This window comes from Lineus longissimus, chromosome 10 (assembly GCF_910592395.1).
Source record: "Lineus longissimus chromosome 10, tnLinLong1.2, whole genome shotgun sequence".
NCBI lineage: Eukaryota > Metazoa > Nemertea > Pilidiophora > Heteronemertea > Lineidae > Lineus > Lineus longissimus.
This window is the reverse complement of record NC_088317.1, coordinates 6,690,810-6,710,759: the sequence shown is the minus strand read 5'-3', so window position 1 is coordinate 6,710,759 and position 19,950 is coordinate 6,690,810.

The window sequence follows — 19,950 nt, the reverse complement described above, 5'->3', positions numbered from 1 at the left end:
TTTAAGTGCAGCATGCTTGTCCTTCCTCTGGTTCATCAGTAAACTATTTTTCTAAACGTGTTTGATGCTTTTCCAATTTTGTTTCATCTCTTAGATAATTGAAAAACGCCTTATTCGCTATTTCTAGTACGCACAAGTCCTTGCGCGAAAGACCTTGACAGATAGATGAGCCGAAATCGCTTTGGGCATTTATTGGATAATGTGTTGGGCATAGTTGCATCGATTTCATCCAGATGAGTCATACTGACTGATGAAATGTATTTATTTATAATTGTACATAGAGATACATGTAATCATATTATCCAGAAATTCGTCTCAGGCGTACGTAATTTCATTAAACTTTTAGCATAATTGATGAAACTGAAATTCACTTGGTTTGTCATCAAGTCTGTTCTAAATATCATGTTTGAGATTTCTACAACAAAGAGTCCGCAACAAAATGGTAATGAAGATAGCATAAATTCTTACTTGGTTTTTGTTTCGCCGGGTCAGGAGCTGAAACATTCGAAAATATGCAGGGTAAATCAAAAGTAAGGGCTGATGAGTCCAGAATATTTATGTTTTGGCTAAAATTAAAGTACACGTACATGACGCTAGGAGCTACGACTGACACATTGATCATAATCGCCAGGTCATGCATGCATTGTTTAGCACTGTCTTGAACTCGTAAGTCAAAAACGTCTTGACTCACACATGTATAGTCCAGGCGTCAGGAGTGAATTAAGTTGACAAAGGTTTCAGTGTCATTTCTCATTTAACTGTGAGTTCATCACAGACCTAGGATTCTGAGCTTTTAAATGATATCATGTTTGCGGTCACAACTACCTTCAGTTAGTTATAAACACCTTAGACATTCACCTATCTTCTTGATAATATCCGCCTTCAACTTGACTAATTCCTCTTTATTGATGCTGCCCTTGAGCAAAGTGACTCCTGCAAGCATGCCCTTGAACGCATACCCCGGCGCCTTCTTGCGTAGACCAACGTAAACATTTCCAGGCGTCTTCACGTTGAACTGCCCGGGTTTGTGTACTACTACCTTTTCATCAGTCCACATCAAGAGTTCTCCCTTGGTGTAGTCGTAGCTGACTCCAGTAAACGTCCACGCCTTTGCCTTGACGGGCTGATGGAAGTACATTGCCTTTTTTCCAGCTACTGTGGGCACCAAATTTACGTAGGTTTTTCGTTTATAGACCCAGATATGGGTCCCAATAACTGAGTTTCCAAACCACTCAACAATTGGCTGATCAGCTACGACATCTTGGTAAAAGAAGGCAGCAATGGTGAAGCTGGTCTTGAAATCAAGTTTACCACCACTGTGGATCATCAAATGGCACTTCTTGTCACCTGGAAACTTCCAAGCAGTCATCTTACTGGGGCCTTGACCGGGTAAGATTTGGACACATGTTGGCTTAGTCATCTTTAGACCCTTCAGGTATTCGTCGTTGTTCTTCCTGGGTGTGATGATCCACCAGGGCAGACCAAAGAAATCTCCTTTCCTGGATGCAGCTAAAAGTAAACAAGGTGGATGTGTCAATTTTATAGCAGCTAAATCCAAGTTTAAATCGTGGTTATGTGTGTGTGTTTTGGGGGGGGATCCACATCCCACTTGATAATAAAATGATTATTTCATTCTTTCTCCTTGCGATAGAGATACGATGAGTTTATGATGGTTTTAAAAATTGTATAGTTGCTGATCTGACAAAATATCTTGTTTGTAGCAGCTCTGCTGACAACGATTCCACCACTGAATCGCTTGTTTTTCCCTCGGTAGCCTTCAGGTAACCAGAAAAAGGACTCACCATACCCCATCACAAGTTTATCTGAAAAATTGCATATTAGTGGATACGCCACTTTGGAATATTCAGGGCCCTATCCATTAAGGAAGACTAAAGCAAGTATCATCCATCAATTGTAATTATCATTTCCCCGAACTGCATCTTCAGAGGCAGCGTGTTGCTGAAGTTGGCAGAACTTAAAGCACGCACTACATACTTAGTAGTTTAGTGGGCTTGGGAAAAATTTTGCATGGTAGCGAAATGTCTTCTAGAATTTCAACAATCATAAAATAAATGTAGAAACCTGTCTTCAACATAAATGTAGAAAAACACAAATGTAGTTATCTTGGTGGGACATACTGACCCACCGTCAACAAAAATAAAATAGATTATGGGTCGAAGAAATATTACGATGATTTGTTAAAGCAATCAGGCAGTCAATTAATAGCATGAACGGTAAACAACTACCTTGCCACGATTCATTTAAAAACTGTTAATCATTACTTCTACATGTGTCCGTATTACTTTCTCCAAAGTTTAATTTGCATGTCTCCTGATACGAAAGCCCAGAAGGCTCATTCAATATTCAAAATTAAATTCGAAATATCCAACAACTATTGAAGTTTGAATTTAAAACCATGCTCTTCTTTGACTTGTAAATTCAAAAATTTCAAGTGCTAAGTAAACCTAGTTCTTCCAATTAAAGTTCACCATCTTTTATAAAAAAAATACGAATGACTTTTCACCACTGTAGTGTACACAGTTATCTTGGTTGCTGCCATTTTATGCTGCTGATGAGGATCTGAGTATCAATGCCCCTGTACTCCATCTAGTGGTACCTCATGCGATCAATATTGTGCAATTTTGAATTTTGAATTTTGAAGTTGCACAATTGGTTGACTTCAAAATTCAAAAATTAATATTTGAAATTTCGAATTTTGCAATTGGTCGACTTCAAAATTCAGATTGTGTTTGATTGTGAAGTCGCAAATTGGTTGACTTCAAAATTCAAAGTTCAATATTTGTTAAATTTTGGATTTTGAAGTCAAAGAATAGCATAGTCTAAAAATTCAAAGTTCAACATTTGTAGAATTTTGAGTTTTGAAGTAAAAAAAATGCATAGTTCCAAATTCAAAGTTCGATTTGTTGAATTTTGAATTTTGAAGTCACAGAAGAGCATAGTTCAAAATTCAAAATTCAATATTTGTTGATTTTTGAATAATGAATGAGCCTTCTGGGCTTTCGTACTCCTGATCATGAATGCATCACATGTGTTGTTTCGAGTGCAACTGTTATAGGAATGGGCCGATTTTTATTGCAGTATGTTTGTTATTCCTCTGGTTCATCAGTAAACTATTTTTCGAAACGTGTTTGATGCTTTTTCAATTTTGTTTCACATCTAGATAGTAAAAGAACGCGTTATTCGTTTTTTCTAGTACGCACAAGTCCTTGCGCGAAAGACCTTTCCCGCCACGTGAGCGCACGCCAAGATCCGAGTTCACGTCATTTCCATTTATTATCGCAGTTGCGGGGTAATAAAGCGCCATCAGCGTGACGTCGGAAAAATCAGCACCATGATATCAAGGGGAAGATCCCAGCGCCAGGAAACGCCTTAAGCCCGCAGCACACTAGCCGCCAACTTTGGCGACAAGAAGCGTTCGGCTGACGCCTCTCGACGCCAAAATTGGCGGCCTGTGGATCCCGATCAGAGCACACCTGCTCAGAATTGGCGTCCAGTAGCGTCTTTTCCGCCACTTTAACCCATCCTGGGCCATGCAGTGCGAAATCATGTGACATCAAGACGCAAGCTGATTGGTCATAGCCTCGCCGCCGACGCCAAGTCAGGCGGCCATCCGTAGCACACCTGGCTTCTTCTTGCGTTCAAACGCGGCAACACGCGTCAAAAATCAAACATGTTAGATATTTGGCGTTTAGTTGCGGCAAGTGGCGTCAAGTCACGTTCGCCGACGCCGTTCGTAGCAGACTACGGATTTTTCAGGCGTTCAGGACTCTTGCGGCAAAAGACGCCTGTGAACGCCGAAGTTGGCGGCTAGTGTGCTGCGGGCTTTATAAGTGCATCGTTCCACGTGGAAAGGGTCGACGCATGGAGTGCTAGCTCGGGTCAAGTCGGAATCCACATGGAAAAGCGTCAGAGTCAGAGTTTGACTTTTTCCTTTTTTTGTGAAATTTCTTGATGGAAACTTCTAATGTAGAAGAGGAGGTGACAGGGGCGCCGACAGCTGGGTAGTATTGTCCTTAATAATGCCAATGCCCCTTTAAGGCTTCAAAATCTGGGAGTGTTCCTAGAGAAGGCTCGATCAGCCTCTTGAACCTTAGTTTAATCAAAGTCTTTCAAATAAATTTGTTTGAAAGACTCTGGTTAAATGACCATGTGATTCAAATCTCAGGGGGTCTAGCTGGTGCACACTTTTAGCAGTTCTAACAGAGATATAATGGCGCACTGCTATTGAGACATTTGTGAACGAGTTTGGACCAGGATTTTATCAGACCATGTATCAGGGACACAGCCTCACATTAAAAAAGTCGCAATGGTATATCAAATCTCTGTTTGCCTGTAGCTCAACGAGCTTTTAGGAAGCTCGTATTAAAATAGCCAAAGTCCTCTTGCACTGCACATTACAAAACTACACCAAAATCTTGCAAAACCATACTTTGATTCAGTTGACATACTTAACCTTAATCTGAATGATCTTTGGCAATAAGTGTCTGGTGCTTGCGTTTCGATGTAGATCTGATCTGAGCTGATCTTCCCGGATCAGCACCCTGCCTTCTGATCTGACTTACCCTGTTTACCAAGAGCCTTCTCAATATCAGCTCGCAGCTTAGGGATTTCCATCTTTTCTATTGCGCCCTTGAGCAATGTAGTTCCAGCCAGCTGACCCCTGAATGCATTTTTCTGCCGCGGTCGCAGACCAACGTACACATACTTCCCGCTAGTATCCACCTTAAACTTTCCAGGCTTCTGTATCATGGTTTGTGTTTCTCCTGTCCACATCAGCAGCGACCCCTTCTGATAATCATAACTTATGCCAACGAAATTCCATACGCCTGATTTGGGCGTTTTGTGAAAGTAATGGGCCCGTCTCCGAACAAGTGGCCGGAGATTGACAAAGGTCTTCTTGCGATATATCCAAAAATGGGTCCCAAAGGTACGTCTTCCAAGCCATTCAACCATTGGTCCAGTATGTGGAGCTTCCTGCTTCACAAACGTTGCGATCGTGAAACTCTTCTTGAAATCCAGCTTTCCATTGCTCTCAATGCGGACGTAACACTTCTTGTTGCCAGGAAATACATATGCCGGCATATTTTTCGGCCCTCCCATGTCAATAATTTTTACACATGTTGGTTTGTACATCTTTTGACCATTCAATAACTTGTCGCCGACTTTGTTTGGGAGAATGATCCAGTGAGGAAGGCCCATGAAAGTGTTTGTCCTCGGAGGCACCTTCTTTGGAGGTTTACCTGAAACATTTACGAGTCGACATCAAAATAAACCGTTCATCGTTAGTAGCGTGTTTATCAAAGAGGCACGCACCAGATATTATAGGATTGAATGTACTTGAACGCATGGCGAAGGATGAAATATTCACCCGATACATGATATAGGACACTGGCAGCAACATACACCAGACTACCTAATGCTAGCGTGATCTTGCTGCATTGAGTTCAGATCAGTCATAACCAAAACACAAACCACAAACATTACATTGTCCAGTAAATATTTATTTCATTTTGCTTTATGAAATAGAAAATTTTTTACGGTCCATTACATAACTTTTCCTTTCTCTTAAGATTAAGGGATTTAGGCAAAAGCAGATCCTTTCAATTTATTGAAAAACTCGGTTGAAAGTATCAAGGGGAGTAGTGTTACGCCGAGTTTGGTATGACCTATAACATATGAGTTTTATACGTTGAACATGCATGTTGTTATGAGATAGAAGAGAACTTACCTAAAGCTGTCTCGATATCACCTTTTAACTTCGCAATGTCCTGTTTTTCTATTGCTCCCTTTAGAAGAGTTGTGCCAGCCAATTCACCTCGGAAGGCATTCTTCTGCCTCGGCCGCAGACCAACGTACACATATTTCCCACTGGTGTCAACATTAAACTTTCCAGGTTTTTTAATCATGGTCTGTGTTTCTCCTGTCCACATTAACACTGTTCCCTTAGCATAATCATAACTTATTCCAACAAAATTCCAAACACGTGACTTTGGTGTCAAATGGAAGTAATGGGCCCTTTTGCGGACCAATGGCCGGAGATTGACAAAGGTCTTCTTGCGATATATCCAAAAATGGGTCCCAAAGGTACGTCTTCCAAGCCATTCAACCATTGGTCCAGTATGTGGGGCTTCCTGCTTCACAAACGTTGCTATCGTGAAACTCTTCTTGAAATCCAGCTTCCCATTGCTCTCAATGCGGATGTAGCAGTTCTTGTTGCCAGGGAAAGTATACGCGGGCATGTTTTTAGGTCCATCATAGTCGTCCACTTCCACGCATGCTGATTTGTACATCTTCTGTCCTTTCAACAGAGGATCACCAACCTTGTTTGGGAGAATGATCCAGTACGGTAGACCCATGAAGGCATTTGCCCTTGATTTGGTCTTTGTTCCTGCAATATTTATTTGTGTTATCTTCAGCAGCAGTGCACCAACTGATGGTTATGTTGGAAATTTTGCTACAGCTCAATTAAAGAATTTCTGATTCTGCTGGTGCGCGTAATGAAGTTCTGCACATCTTGGTGTGCTCTCAGTACCCAAATAATCTGCGTACAACACTGCTTTGTAATCTCTCGTATCTATACCTCGCTGCTGCGCAAACCTCGCCACTCGGCGCGCCTCGCTAGTCCGCGTACCTTGCTGTTCTGCGTATCCTGCTTGTCTGCGCTTACAACGTTGCGCTGCCAAACTCGCCGCTCTAGCTGCGTACGTTGCTGTACCTCTTATTTGTAGATCGCTGCGCGAACTGCAAACCGCACAGCAATTTTATCACATTGCTCTTGTAGCACATCTTATTGCATATCTTCTCGATACATCGGGTCTCTTCACCTACTTTTCTCTCTGCGTATATGTCGCAGCACTGCCTACCTAGCTGATGCGCTTACTTAGCCACTTTTGTACTTACCTCGCTGCATTATGCACAAATTACGCTGTTCTGCGTATACCTACTTTACGAACCTCGCGCTGTACCCCGCTTTTGTGCGTACCTCACTGCTCTGCCTACCTCACCGCTTGCGATCATTAACCATTCTATTGGCTCCACGGAAGCCGATTCACCAAAGCAAACCGACCATGAGCCAGTAAAACCAAAGAAGCGGTAAGCGCATTACCTGGATCAGCGCGCGCACCAAGCAATTAATCTCCCACGCGCTTTATGACATAATCAACAGACTCTTATGCAAAACAAGTAGGTGGCTTAGCTGCAGTGATTTGATAGGCAAAAGATGGCAGATAAGTTTCCTTGATTCGGGTTGACCGATGATTCGCATCACGGTGAGAATCTCGGGACTCACCTGAAAAGAACAAAAAAGAAATGCTGTGGTATTGATCCTCTAACAATGCCTACTGTTACAGTTATCTAAATTTTTGTACAAAAATATTTAGGACATTTCTTCTTGCTGATAAAATATACCCACAATTTCTGTTACACAATACACGGCGATAATGGGGAAGTCTTTGTAACATCTCTTTTCAAACAAAAATATGGGTCCTGCAGATTGACATAAGTAGGCCTACCCCCCTGCGTGCAAATTTGTGCCTGTTGCATGGCCTTTTTGTCCTGTTGTCTGCATTGTATATGTTTTACTGTGTGTTTTGCATCACTGTTTTAAACATGTTACATTTATGTTATACAATGATAAAGTATAGTGTACTGCAATATGTTGTTGATGCAAAGTTCCCGAGGCCCGGGCCCCGCAACCTCTTCTCCAGAGTTTTTTGTTTATTTTTATATCTCAGGGAATGACCTTATCAACTATGACCGCACCCCCTCCCCCAACCAAACACCCAGTCACTCCCGGATACATGTATGTAATGGGCCGCGTGAAAGTTCTAATTTTCTCGGGGAAGGGGGTCAGTTCAAAACTAGGGTGTAAATCCTTGAGAAAACGAAAAAAGGGGATACTTTTTCAGAAAGATTCCTTGCGACTTGTTTAGGGCTTGTTAACTTTGCTTACTTATTCCACTTTGCTTTCAGTATAAAAACTGAAAAAATTATGTGAATGAGGCGAAATAAATGTGTTTAATAAAAGATAATTTCTTACAAGAAGTCCCCGAGAAAGGGGGTCAATTTTCAGATGGAAAGAAAAGGGGGTCATTTTATAACAATGGTACGAGCAGTGGTTCCGCTTTAATTTGGGGGGGGGGGGGGGGGGGGCGGACAGCAAGCCCAGTACTCCAGCGAAAGAGGTTGCAGTTCATGAGCTTGGCGACGACATTTACGGACATACAATGTGAAAGTATAAACATTTTACCCGCTTGAAGTAAAAACAATGAAACAAAAGAAAAGTAAATTAATGAATTTCAGTTGAAAATAGCATGAATTACAAAAATTCCTGCAAGAAAATGGTTGAAAATTACTCCATGTTGAACATAAATGTAATCAATGCAGGGATAAACACAGGAATTACGAGATAAAATACGTCAAAAAGAGAGAACATGCAAGTTAGTGGTTAAATTATTAAATATTCACTGAGTTGACGTGTTTAAGCTTGTTGAGGACTATACTGACGGGCGCCCCTAAACCTGCTTGTACTCGTCGACACAATTCATGTATGTGTGCTTCAATGCATTAGAGCTGCGACCAGAGAGCATTCACCTATGGCTAACTTCTTGACAATCCATCTTTTAACTTGGCTATTTCCTCCTTCTTGCTGCCGCCCGTGAGCAAGATGACTCCCGGCGCTAAATGGCCCTTGAACGCATTCCGCTGCCTCGGCTTCAAATCTCCTAGACGTACTTTCCCATCGTCTTCAAACTGATATGCCCTGGATGGTTTACTGCGGTCACCTTCTCATCTGGTCACATCGACGTTTTTCCCGTGGTGTTATGTAGGCTAGTTATATCTAACTCCAATAAAGGTCCGCGCCTGCCAGGACACGGACATAGCCCATGCAATACTTGGCATTGCATTAGGGAAGTCTTCCATCTGTATATCTAGTAGTGCAGTCCAAAAATGGTTTCTCAAGACCACTAAAATATTGGCCCATCATCCACGACATCTTGGTAAAGAAAGCCAGTGATTTTGAAACTGGTTTTAAAGTCGAGTTTACCACCGCTTTTAATTCGCCACATTGCACTAAATTGGGGCCTTGATTGGGTATGATCAGGACACATGCAGGTTTGGTCATCCTTTAATGTTGATCCTGCAGGTATTCATCATCGACTTTTCTTGGGATGACAATCCACTAGGGAAGACCAAAGAAGTCGCTTGTTTTTGGTTTTTGAGGTGTAACTGGAAAGGGAAGAGATGTACAGATAACTAACTATAGCAAATGAAATACACAGGAACAAGCGTAAAGTATTATATCAGACGTACAACACGGGAACTAAAGCCAATAAGCGTTGTTCGACTAAACAAGATCTGCAGGTCAATACATTTCAAAAGAAACCCTCAATTCCAAAATACCTGGATTTGGAACGAACCGCAATATACAGTGTAATGCACTATACGCAAACAAAGCCTCGTTTTGAAAATCAGTGTGCTGGTGCAAAATGTGGAAGCTGCCGAAAAAACCCGTTTAAAACCACATTTTTCTTTTTTTGATTTGAGATATTTTAGAATAGAAATTGATGTACCTCACTGTCGGTATTGATTGTTTCACCAAAACCGTTCGGCTGGAACTGAAATATTGGCACAATCCTCGGCTCTTCCTCGGTTTTGGTCTACATTTTAGTTCCACCCTTGTGGTTTTTGTGAGGCTACAAACACCTCCAGTTCAGTATTAATACCTTAATTCTAAAACAACTGGGTTCAGAATGAACCGCACATTACAGTGTAAATGTACTATGCCCCATATGAAGCCTCGTTTTGAAATCAGCGGTTATGGTTAGGCAACTATAACCGCTTGGGTTGGTGCAAAATGTGGAAGCATGTCAAAAGCTTTAAAAAACACATTATTCGTTATTTCATTTCTCACTCTCGGTATTGATTGTCTCACCAAAACCGCTCGGGTGGAGCTAAGATATTGGTCTACATTTTAGGTCCACCCTCGGGGTTTTGGTGAGACAACCAATACCGACAGTGAGGTATCAATTCCTTAAACCATTGTACTTTCTAAAAGTCGAAACCGTGGAGTTCCGATCCGCCAAAGCCAAAACTAGTATTATTCTTGAAACCCAAGAGCTTGCTCCGTCCCCCGTTGTTAAAAACAGAGCACACAGCAGCCATATAAAACACCATTTCTTCCACATTCAATTTTCAACATATTGTTTTCAGAGTGGGTCACCCAACCGAGTTATTTGTTAGTTATCTGCAAAACCACCCAACAGACACTGGCTGCCAATCGATTAGCAGGTATTGAGGATTCAAATTCCTGCCATTGAGTTCAACTGGGTGCATATAGGATGACCTCAGCACTTTTTAAATGAAAAATCAAGTCTAATCTTTGGTCCCGTATACAATGACCTCGCATATACGGGATGTACTCGTGAATACCGGTAGCCCTTTCTGTACTACAAAAGTAGGACCATACATTTCGGAGGTCCATAAAAGGGTACCAGTAGGACTAAGTAGGCCTTGGTCCCGCCTTTATTGTGGCTTATCATGCACAATCTGCAAAGCGCCGCTTCCCATACCGCCCTGGAACATTAACTAACAAAACATTAGAAATACCCGCCTGTTTCGCTTACAGATCATTAGCCAACGACCTGTGCATACAATAACATTTGAATAACACTGTTAATGGAATTTAAATAGCACATTATAATACATGCAATATATGGCACCCCAAGACGCCTCTTCAAAATGGCACCCGATACCAGTATTCACGAGGACGTCCTGTATAAGGTACTCACAAAGTTACAAAGTTACCGACCATTGCAACAAGTACAACTATTGGCGCCATCGATTCCTAATCCTTTGCTAACCTTACTCCACCTGATTATTTCAAGCTAGTTTAGAAGAAAACAAATTGTCATTGACTGATTTCTGCAGGAGTTTTGAACATTCAAATGTAGTTAAGGAGAGATTCTCTATTTTCAAATGATTGTACCAAATGCCTTGGGTGAGGTGGAGTACAGACCAGGAGAGGTAGGATGAAAGTAAACATGATCAAGCGTGGCATGATATAATATAGTATGCATAAGATGTAAAGTTGAACCTCTTATTCAAGGATATTCTTTGCCTTGACAAATGCTGTCCTATTATGTTAATGGAGAAGTGATCTGATTACAGGGGTATAAATTATACAGAAATTATATTTGGGACCACAATCCCTGTACTTATTTATAGAGAGGGTGTCCTACCTACAGAGGTGCTATATGGAAGGTTCCACTGCATAAATGAAATATGGCTACCAAAATTCGCCATAGACGCCATAGGATCGAGCGTATGTAAAGAAGAGCCTCCAAATACCTCATGATTTCCTTGGAGATTAGGATTGATTCTCTGGGATGAGGATGGAGAAGCTAGCCAGGTTTCCTTGGAGTTTAGCATTTTGATTATCCGGGGTGAGGCAGGAGAAGCTCACCAGATTTCCTTGTTGGGATTTTCAAAAGTTAAAAAACTATTTCCGACAGTGTAGAAGCACCGTGACCACCAATATGTTTACATCTAAGCAATTCAATCTTCAGCACGACAAGATATAAAACCCTGGTTAGTCAGGATGTCATTAAAAAAAAAACCTGGCGATTTCTTAATACCAGCCCCAGGAACAGAAACGGCGAGTCGAACCATTCGGAGGTTTAGATGATATTCCTGGCGTCTGCCTTCACCAAACATGCCAAAACGTCGATGTAGCATCCCACGCCCCAGGAACTCGTCGGTGGTATCTGTTGTGGAGAGAAGAGCAATGGAATATGGACGTCACCATGTGGGCCATTCTGTAGCGGAGTCGATACCGATAATTGTTTTAAGGGTTGACTCAAGGCACCAAAATGAAGTGAATGCAAATTTCGAGGGGTGCTGGTCTCTTCACTGGAAAACAAAACTGACTCCTTCCTCCAGTTTGGTAGGCCCATTTATTCAAATAATTTTTAGTGATATGGTTCCGGCCTTTCCGGATATCCCCGAGTGAATACGTCAGTGCGGAAATTGTCACCCATGCTCATGGCATTTCTTCTGGAGGAAATACCGAGCTTTACCGACTTAGACACTGACAAAAGATACTTGATAATTACCGGTACGCGTATTGACAAACATGAGAAAAAGATTGATTACAGATGTAAAAAACGTACATGTATTATGAATTTATGAAATTGAAATAATGAACGTGCGGATCTGTTTAAAAAAGGGAAACTGAGATTAATTTGTTAATTTCTATGACATGGCTAAATATTAGGGATATTGGCAACCACAATTTATTACCAAAGATGTCCTCTTTCTATGACACCAAGAAATCCAATTTACTGTAACAGATGACTGAGCACGAAGCAGTTCAATCAATCATGTCACAGCTGGTCATGCACCAGATTTACCGCAGCTCAACTCCGAAAATTTTCATACCTGAAAATAGAAGAAAGACCAGTGTGTCCTTAACAAAAAAATTCTTCAATGATTTAACATCTGGGTGCTTATTCCTGTACCAACCTAACCGGTGTCCTTCGACATGCCCCCCCCCCCCCCCCCCCCATTCCTTTCCACACAAACTTCAGCTCTGGTTCTCATTACTCTCAATGCATTCCTGATTACGTCTCTCTGTTACCACAAACATACGCTGATCAGTAATTGTAAGCTGCATTTTCCGGGTCTGAGAAAATGAACGACCTTTCCAACGTTTTAGGAGTGTGCAATGAAATAAATGCAGAGGGGTGCATAATGTGGAGGTCTAACAAAAGCCCTGCACTGGGCAGGCAAGGATCATTACCGAAATATTTAGCCATGTATAAGAAATTAACAAACTAATCTCGGTTTCCTTCATTTTAAACACACTGTATACACGACCCAGTCAATACAGTATCCAAAATTTTCTCCTCCGACTCCTGTTCAAAGATTCTAGAATGTTTTAATCAAGGAAACTAAGAAAAAATGTGAAAACTGTCTCAGCCCGAACGACTTGAGTGGACGAATTCACTCCAGGCAGCGATCCCCTTTGTATATAAAAATCAGTACATTACTTACTGTCGCTGCATGGAGCTCCAGAGGCCGTACCCATTAAGCACCCCGTTGACAGAGCCCAGTAAACAACGCACCTCACTGCGAGATCTCGTGATATTCAGGTGCTCGTTCGCTCCGTTCAATCAGCAGACGGACTGAGCTGTTCCCACTGATAGAATGAGGTGCGTTGGTGCGATGACGGGAAGGAGAATAGGAGAGTCTCGTTATAGACACCATCACCAACTCAGTGGAAGTCCATCCCTCACCTGTCAATTATAGCCAGCAAAACCATCATGTGATTTCGCACCTATACACTGTTGAAAAACGGCGTCTCAACAGAGAAGTAAAATGTACATGGCGTGATTTGCCAGTCACCGTTAATGAATACGTCATCTCCGTTTACGATCCCAGCGACAATATGCCGTAGTGGGAAAATAACGAACGAGATGACCAACACTGCGCCGTCACTGAAGGCGAGAATGCGGTGGAGATAAAGCACAAGAGACTTTCCCTTTTCCATTACGACGAATGTCATTCAGTATGACGCCAATGAGAGACCCTCTCCCAAAGATGTGTTTATCAGTGTGTGTGAACGTGAAGTCGGCCGTTTAGAAGCATACCATGGTCTGCAAAGTTGCGAGATAAGCGATGGAGTCGACATTTTTGTATTGTTGCAGAAGGTCCTGTGGGTTGCGAAAAGAAGCTCCTGGCGGAATGACGGATCAATATCATATAAACTAAGGTCCGTGGTATTGTCGATCTGTTGAAGACTAAATCCGAGATGTTTAGCAACAAGACCTGCTGCGACGGGAAAGCCCCGTCTGATGATATAAAAAGTATCTTAGTTGCGTATCAGCGAGCGAGTTCCTGTCAACTTTGCAATTAAGGTAAGACTAAAAATAGCCAGGTGGTTGCAAATGGCTGCCCAGTCACCTAATTTTTTACATGAACAGTTTCCATCAATAAATTGCACAAAAAAGGGGAAAAAAATCAAAATCTGACTGAATTATCACGCTTTTTCCGATGTTAACTCCGATGTTGGCCTGAGTTAGCTCTCCACGCGTCAATCATTTCCTTGTGGAATGATGCACTAGTAAGGCGCTTCCTGGAGCCACCCTGTGACGTCTTGGTGTACATATCGATATGACAAATAACGTGTTTTTCTCCTATCTACATGTAAGAACTGAAAAAAAATTGGAAAAGTATGGAACACGTTCAGAAAAATAGTTTACTGATGAACCAGAACAAACATACTGCAGTGTAAAGCCACCCAATCCTTTAATATTAGACATTCATGAACTGGGCAATTATAGATTTTACGATGTGTTATGTTGTGTTTAGTGTTGTAAAAAACTTAAACCACAGACACCCACATGCGATAGTGTACTCATATCAGTTTCAATGAAATCGAATACGCTATCAAAAATCGTAGACTCTCAATTTCTACGAACACTCACAACTCATCTCAAATTAAACGAGTCGTGTTTAAAGGAATGGGCGGCTTTTTATTGCAGTATGTTTGTTCTTCTGGTTGCGTAACCTAAGTTATTGGTGAGAAGGGGACTACCATTTTACCTTAGCGTCTGGTTTTCAGTTAAAAGTTTTATGTTTTATAGTTAAAAAGTGTTGGCGCCAAGTTGAACTGTCCAAAAGACTACAAAGAGGGATGTGACATACTGTATAAAGTCTTCAGGTGCCGTTCCGTCTTGGAACTAGCCGGTCCTCATTTCAGATGTAACTCTGAATAAACATGGCTGTCAGCACCATAACGAACAAGTAGTTTTCCCTATATTTGATCCATCAAATATCTGGCGAGGCATTGTCATCCAGATAACACAGTCAGATTTTGAATTTTGCCTTTTTACCTTTATAATGTTTAGCTTCAGTGGAATTTGGTTGTTTATGCGTAGCAATCATTTCGTCACGTGTGTAACTGTAAGCTTCTGCTTGGACCATTGAGAAGAGTTAAACGAAATTTACGGTTGGTCAGCATGTAAATGAAGAAATTTAGTGAAGAGTCGAGAACAATCAATAGTAGTCCTGCCTTGCGAATGATTCCTCCAATTCTCCAGTTGACTCCACTCCCACTGAGTGCGACATATATCTGACCGACTCTGTCAATGCAGGCTGGAACCTCACACATAAGAAATAAGGTACAAGTACAAGCCGTCATTACTGACAACTGGTGCTGCGCTGCTTCATTCGAATCAGTGGTTCTTAGCTGCCTTGTCTTGGCCATGGTAGAAATGAGAGAAATGATGACAGCTAGGTTTAAGATTAGAAGCAGAAGAAGTGGTACTGCGAACAGTACTGCTATATACATGAACCAGTCAATATAGAATCCCAATTGCCCTGGACCGCGTTTTTTTACTCTGTCCAGGTCATTAGGGTGGCATGGGTCAGTATTCTTTGCTACATGCATCCACCAATAACGCCAGACATTACAGGCAACTGCTTGCACTACTATGAATACGATGGCTTTGTTGGCATTCCGACGGGTTGAAATCAGTTTCCCTTTGAGAGGAAAGACCAACTTGATGAACCTAAAAATCGATATTATGGACATTATGACAAATGATAATGAATACAGGTTTCGCTGGCCATTTGAAGTTCCGACAAGATGCAAGCAGGTCAACCATGACAACGACCGCTAGAGTGTGGGGAAACATCTACTATTTAATTGTCAACGTTGTTGATGTAAGAAATCTGACCAAATACATCGAGGTATCTTTTTCCACACATAGCGCTGTACCTAATGAGAATATTGTTCGAGTATGTGTCTTCACATCCCACTCGACCTTTACGATGTCCTAACTCTTACCTGTCAATAGCCAGCAGAACCATTATGTGGTTTCGCACCTCAACGCTTATGAAATACGGCGTCGCAACGGGAAAATAGATATAGGGCATAATTAGCAAGTCGCCACTAATGAATACGTCATCTCCGTTTACGATCCTAGCGACAATATGCCGTAGTGGGAAAATAACGAACGAGATGACCAATACAGCGCCGTCACTGAAGGCGAGAATGCGAAGGAGATAAACCACAAGAGACTTTCCCTTTTCCATCACGGTAAATGTCCTAGCATTGATGACATTCAGAATGAGGCCAATGATGCAAATAGATCCTATTCCAAAGACGTATACATTATGAGTATACGTGAACTGGGCCGTATCATAGACGCATATCGTAAGTGCCGAGGATGCGAGGGGATACGGTGAAGTCGCCATTCCTGGTGTTAGTGTTAAAGAGTCTCGACCAAAGCGAGCTACAAATTGATATGGAAGGCTACCGGGGATGTTTCCTCCCCCAGGCCCACGGTAGTAAATGCAACCTCAGCATGGTCTCAAACAGAAGCAGTAGCCGCTCTAGACCACAGGCAAGCGGCGTTTAGCTCGGCCTCTTATAAATTGAATTGAACAAAGCCGTTGCATTCTGGAAATAATATCTTGTAATGCCTGAAACTTTAATGCATGCAGCAAATGTATCAAGTTGTCAGAATAATTATTCATTGTGATTCATGGCGTAGAGCACAGCAATATAATCGCGTCACTTACACTGTGCACGTTTCAGGTTTCTTGTTTGTATGCGAGTCCAGTTTCATTATCTTTTTTTTTCGATGCACCAAGAAAATGCCATAAAATGTATTGTGTATTTTCAAAACCGACTCGGTGAAATTTAGATGCTTCAACTGCGTTCACCTTTACCACGCATAATGAAGAAGCGGTCTGCCAGAGGGTTGTACCTGCGGGAGTGTCGAAATGACCCGGATAATGAGAAGAATCAAGCCGACTCCGACCGATCGCGAGGACGTGAAGGCGTGTACAGGCGTACAGAGATCGCAACTGAAAATACTGGATTATGATAATCTAACATTGAATGATGACAGCCATGAATATCAGCATTCTTATTCCATGTTGCTAAACTATTATCCTGTGTGCACGCTGTCAACATCTTTGGCACATGACACCGGGTCAATCTGTTAGCGAAATTGTTGACAGTTTTGGTACCGATGACTGGCCAAGTATACTGACTATACCGCAGTGAGGGTGAGGCAATGTAGCACACAAAGGTTATTGGACCCCCCCCCCCCGCCCCCGCCCCACAAGTCCGACGTCCCATAAGTCCGAAAAGATGTGTGTTGTATAAACAAAAGGTTTTTTAGAGTTTCAAAAACAAAAGCTGATATCTTGGTCTCCAATTAGTCAAGACATTCAACATTGTTTTGGTGCCACAAAAACTCATAAAAGCCATGCATTAGCTGTTCATTGATATGAAGAGAAATGCACATGATACCCAAAAACTCGAATTGAAAACAAACTTTTGCAAATGGATTTTGAAACTTTCTCTTCACCAATTTTCTTTATATTGCTCAGGCTAGTGTGGTTAACACGTCTCGTCTGCTTCGTATTCGGCGCCTTTAGTGCTGTTAACAAAACGTTGTCTACAGATAGGCTTACTTCAATAATAGGAAAGCAGTAGAATGGGCACTAGTTCATTATTTCCAAGACATCAGATGGCCTTATAACATGGCTTAGTTTAAATTACTTGGGAAAGTAAAGGACCTTTTTTTTCTTCTCCAAAAACCAAACTTTCTGAGGTTTTTCTTTGTCATCCCCGCCCCCTTTTCCCTATGTGTCATATCAACCTCCTCTAGCCAGAGTAGGTTACAAATACGCGAATGTCATCTTCATGTCACTCCACCGACATCGCCCTGACACCATATTGTTTGATTTGCCTGACATCCCAAGATTCGAAACTGATCAGTTTGGAAACGAAGACGATGATGAACAATTACTTGGTACGTCAACCCAGAATCATTGTTTGAGAGAATCATCTCGTTGTTCGTTCCTTAACGCCACAGGCCTAAAATGCCCATTGATAGGTATTCTAGTAGATATAGATACTCATAAATGTATAGATGTATAGATGTATATGTGTATAGATAGATAGATGTTTAGATGTATAGATATATATATATATATATAGATAGATAGATAGATAGATAGATAGATAGATAGATAGACACTTCTTAAAGATGTGGGTCCGTTGTGAAACGAATGATATATAAGCAATGCGTTTTTGATATAATGTAGTAAGCTTACCATGGCATGAAATTACGTTATCAAGAATAAAATAAGTGTATCGTACCTTTGATGTCATCTATTACTCTATTCAAACTTGGATAGCCTACATCGTCGAGTACAGTGGTGTGGTACTGGTTAAGGCTCCCGAGTCATCCAAGGTTCGTAGGTTCAAATCCCAGTTTGGTCGCCGCTTGTCCTTTACTGGTAAAGCTCATTAAGTATATTCGCTGAATGAGTGGCTTCTTCGATCCTAGAATGTCTCTTGGGTAGACGTAAAATAGTTACAGTGCGTAGTCGTCGAGAAAGTCCTTGGCCAGTTAGACTCCTGTGCATTTTCATAACGTCATTACATGACTGCCAACTCTGGCCGCCATTTTGGACCCGCTACTCCTACCACGATTCGTGGCGTAGACATGTGCGGGAAGATACCGGGATGGTAGCAATCGATCAGCTCCAAAATAGCTGACACACAAGCTGAAAAATAACACAATTATAACTTGGTTATGTCCACAGTTATAATGTATGTTTTCTGTGGGTCTTATAGGGACTGATCGACCGCTGATTAAAATGTTGATTTGGATATATATTATCACACCTGGGACACATCACGGTGTAATAGAAGTCATGGCAGAGAGAATGTCCTTTGATATGCTTGGATGATGCGTTGGCAGTATATAAGCGCTGTATAAAGCCCTTAGCCCTTAAAGCCGTTCGTTAAAAAATTCAAATTTGTGTTTAAATTTTGAAAATTTCCTATTGCGTAGATACTTACTGAATATAAATTTCAACATTGCCGTTATGTATACTCTGATAGACCTAGTTTCAGCACAGCTGCTTGCATTATAACTGCACTATGGCATTGTGTTTAACTGCATTTCTATTTTCCAGACCACCGGTAATTGCGAACGGCGTACCTCAGGCTATAGTCAGTGATACTCATAAGTACTCGAATCATCCGTCATCTCGTTCAGCACATATGCATGAATCAAACGTTCTAACTCCCGCACATTAAAGAATGTGCCACAGAGAATTCCCACTAACAGAAGAACAAAATCACAACCGAATTATCCGGAAAATAGCACGACCATGTCTTCTGCTTATCCACTCACTCGCTGTTCAGTCAATCTTCCAGCGTCCTAAAGACCTACTTCCCCTTGGTAGATCACACAAACATAAGCTAACATCCGAATAATGGAGAGATCATCTCGCCGAGGGAAAGAGGCAAGTGGACTTGGCCAAACTTATGAAATTACAAAAAAAGTCATTTCGTGATTTTAGTTGAAAGAAAAATAGTTGCATCCGATATATAAATCTATCCATCACACACTGAGTGAAATTGCAAAGCGACATGACCATCAACTTTGGTGTTATGACTGCATACAAAGTCCACCATGAAACTGTTGCTTAGTTATCCTTCCACATCTTTTGTGTGGTCTTCAAAGAAACAATTACGAGATTCCACACTTCAGAATATCCCTCGATGCCTGCGAAATGAATGTGCCCACCAAATGGAACCGGTTTTATTTCAACTAATTCAATAAAATGTCTATGCTTTCGTTTTTTCCTTGAATCTGGCAAGCCCAATTGACGAGATGCCTTCAGCAATTGATTTTTTTTCTCCAAGGTGATATAATGAATAGCCACTGCCATGCCTTTCATAGTCCACATCTTTCGACAGTTTTTCAGTTCCCAATTACTGGTCGCCAACAGGTGAGAGGTTTCAAGTACCATAGAAAACACGAAGATGGTCCTCAACATTGATCAGATAGACCAAATAAAAAGCCATATGCACAACACTTTGCCTTTGGCCTA